Source organism: Diabrotica undecimpunctata, chromosome 3 (assembly GCF_040954645.1).
Source record: "Diabrotica undecimpunctata isolate CICGRU chromosome 3, icDiaUnde3, whole genome shotgun sequence".
Lineage (NCBI taxonomy): Eukaryota > Metazoa > Arthropoda > Insecta > Coleoptera > Chrysomelidae > Diabrotica > Diabrotica undecimpunctata.
Window position 1 is genome coordinate 96,176,994 of NC_092805.1, and position 3,907 is coordinate 96,180,900.

The following is a 3,907-nucleotide window of genomic DNA, read 5'->3' on the forward strand; positions in this document are numbered from 1 at the left end:
CTTTTTTTGTACGTTTCGGTTTCCAGATCGAGAGCTGTTTTTGTGATATAAACTTTTAAAAATTTGACAAAAACTTGTATTTTAAAAACAGCCTCCGATCCGACGTGGGGACAGAATCGTTTACGTTTTACAACTTACAGTGGTTGTTTTTTTTTGTTTTTTGTTTGCTAGTTTTTTACAGTATTTTATTTATTACGTATATGGTGTTAAAAACTACTTTATAAGTAGTTACTATAGTTTATGTAGTACTAAGAGTAAGAGTATATGTGTATAGCTAAATTCTTACATATTACAAGATAACTGAGGGAGAACAATCATTATTATTATTATTTTAATTTATTACTATCATTTTTGACTCAACCTTTCTTCAATATAAAACATGATATACTTTTAATCAACATACAAAAATGTAAACCTTGAAAGTCTAGTCTACATTAAATAGAAAAAGGTACTTAACAAAGTTGTTTTTGACTACCCCATCAACTTAAAGAAAACAAAACAAAATATACTATACATACACATAAAGACTCACTTTCGAAATGATTTTGAACTGCAAAAATGTTTTGTATTGTAGTAACTAAGCATATTTCTATTTCTAAGAGTATTTGCATTACAGTATTATATTTATTATATCGCCAAATATATAACTTTTGTTAAGAGTCAATGCTCTTTAACCAGCTCATATACCATTTTTTCCTAATTGATTAAATAAAAAAGTAGAAACGTAGAAAAATTCAGTACAATTTATTTAAAATTATATACACTGGTAGTAGAATCAAACTGAGTTAAAGAGGAAGCAGCAGAAGTCAATTACATACATTCATCGTTATATAATTTTTCGTGATAATTAGTGATGATACGACGGATTCTTTATATCCAACAGGTACACAGTTGTCTGACTTCTAAACATTAAATACACACTTAGCTGTATTTAGCACTCTTCTTACTAAAAAAATATATTTTCAAAAAATAGTAAATAAACCAATAAAACCAATAATAATCCATATAAACATAATTTTATTTTTAAATTATTATGAACATAATATATATATATATATATATATATATATATATATATATATATATATATATATATATATTACCAAAAAAATATCCGCTCTTTTCAATTCTGCACTATTATAATACTATTTATATTTGCGTATTTTTTTTTCTACACTTAGGGGAGACACTACTTATTTCTAGCTCTTGGTCGTGAGATCTTTATACGAAACCCATTCCTTGCATTAAAGTCCACCAAAAAGCCCTGTGCTCTTCATAAAAGCCAACAATATCAGGTATCTATCCACTCCACTAGCATTTCAGATTGGCAGAGGACATGTATCTCATTTTCTTCATTCATTTTGCACTTCCTGCACTATGAGTCATTCACCGCACCTATCTTGTAAAGATATCTCCTCAGTTGACAGTGTCTAGTCACCATCTCTGTGATCGTCCTTAGCTCTCGTCAGCTAAGATTTATTAAATTCACTTGCTAGTTTACTAAAGATATCCTTACAATTTATCACCCATTTTGATTTGATAAGTGGTTCATGAACAGTTTTTGATCCATCATTTGATCTACGTTAATACAGGAGATTACTACTTCCTTAAATGATATGATCGTATTAAATTTTCAGTGAAGATGTCCTCTGGTATCATCATTACACTTAAATGTTTGTGCGATTTACATAGTCACACAAACACATTATTGGATCTCTATTTAATGGTAGCCTTAAGTCTCTGAACGGGTATCGCCGAAATGTGTAATTCCATCGAAGATCAGTTCCTGTTATATTGAGGAACAATTGATTTTGTAGAGTGTATCACAGTTTTATTAGTACTGATCCATATATTACCGTTTTTCGTAGCATCACTATCTGCAACGAATAGTTTACCTTTGGTTTGATGCCAAAAATTAGGATTTAGGACCAAATTACAAATAACTTCTTGTTTCGAGTTGGAATAAATGTGATATTAATTGCTAATTTCATCTTTTTAAGGTTCAAACCTTCTCCCAATGTAATTATTGAAAATAGGTAGTAAGATATATGGAACTTTATATGGAGAATTTGTTTAGGTAAATCCTGAATTTCAAAACCTAATTATTAAAATGTAGTATAATTAATTTTCCCAGTAACACCGTCATATTTACTTCAGAATACATTACAAATACTTACTGTCATATTAACTGATCGATGTCGGTACATGCTGCCATATGAACACTTAACATATGTCTTCTTAAATTCCCTTTTACTTTTGTCTTGTACGGACATTGACTACAATATAAATGAGCTTCTTTTCCACATTCCCACCTAATGTGATTTCTAAGAGAGGAGTAACGCTGATAGTGCTTGTTACAATTTGGACAGTAGCAGCCAATGCAGTTTCTGGATAAATGAGCCTTAAGAGAGATCTTGCTGTCACAATATGTTGAACAGTTTCGGCACTTAATACCTAGAATTTTGAAAATATTGTATTGAAAGAAAAACATTGCGAGTTAAGTGCAATTTTAAATATTTTTGGTTTACCAAATTTGTTAAACGGTGATTTAAAAATGCGAAATAATATATACAGCAAAAACAAACCAAGTAACTGTTTGGTAACATCTTGCAATATACGAACAATCATATGGCTGCCAGCTCGGACTAAACAGTTTACCGATTTGCTCAGTTTGTTGGTCATTTTTCCCTTGTAGATTGTATATCGGTAAACTAGCATATATCTTGAAAAACAAATCCATTCCTATAAACTTAAAAAGAAAAAGGTGTATAATTCATGCATGTAGTCTAATAACCTGTCAAGAGAGTCGTGAATATTCAGCTCAGCAGGGTCCTATTGTTTCGAGGTATGAAATTCCATAAACAAGGCGTCTACCTGCTTGTCTGATCCCTTTTTTTATGTAATTTCACATTTCTAACAATAGCACCATGCTGAGTTAGATAGCTTATTAGACTACACTACCAGTTTGTACCTAACCGTAGGTATTAACCTAGTTATTATTACTTATATTAACTATTAACCACAATTTGTATCTAACCGAGTTAGACACCGTAGCCCTTACTAGGATAACTGATAAAAAAATAAAAAAAAAACAACGCAAAGTGTTGAAAAAAAATGCATGGTATATCACCGAGAGATAAGATTAGAAACATTAAGATCAGACACAGTACGAAGATCAGAAATATTGTGGAAAAAAATCAGATGGACATAAAGAATCCTAGAATTATTAGATGAAGATGACATAAGAGCAATGGCCGGCAAACAGTGAATTAGATTAGAGCAAGATAGAGAAAGATGGAAGCAATTGGGTGAGACCTATATTCAGCAGTGGATGAAAATTGATCACGAAGAGAGATCTGTAGATTGTAGAGATCTATAAATTTCCCTATGTAAAGACACAAAGTAACACAAACACAATCTAGTTATAAATTTCAGGCAAGCATATGACAGCATTATCCCTGTGGAACTCTGGAGAGCGATGGCCGAAATATCTATTGCACAAAAATTAATTTGATTAAACAAGATCTGTGTCGAGAACCCCAACAGTTTTGTTCTAGTAGGCTCAACAATATCAAAACCGTTCCATATAACAAGCGGTTTTAAACAAGGCGATGCAATATCGTAATACTTTTTAATATTGCCCGCGACAAAGCAGTGGGAGAAGCGAAAACTACGATGCAAATATTCTCGGCCGATGGTCTACGATTATTAATAGCCGTCATAGATCATATTGATATAGCCGCTAAAACCACTTCTTCTTTCAGTACCCTGTCCCATTATCGAACGTTTTCCATCATATAAGCAATAATATCTTTGTTATTTTTTCTAAATAAATTAGCAGTAAAATATTTTATCGAAAGGGCTATGCGATGATAATGGAAATCTACAACTAGACCCCGACAAAATA

General features: G+C 31.3%; 1 long non-coding RNA gene across 1 annotated transcript; it reads right to left on the reverse strand.

Moving 5' to 3' along the window:
• Positions 1 to 721: 721 nt before the first annotated feature.
• On the reverse strand, positions 722 to 2,450 carry LOC140435851 (uncharacterized). Its single transcript, XR_011950230.1, has 2 exons — positions 2,178 to 2,450; positions 722 to 946 (listed from the first exon to the last, which is right to left on the reverse strand). It is a non-coding gene; the product is annotated as an uncharacterized lncRNA (long non-coding RNA).
• Positions 2,451 to 3,907: the final 1,457 nt, after the last annotated feature.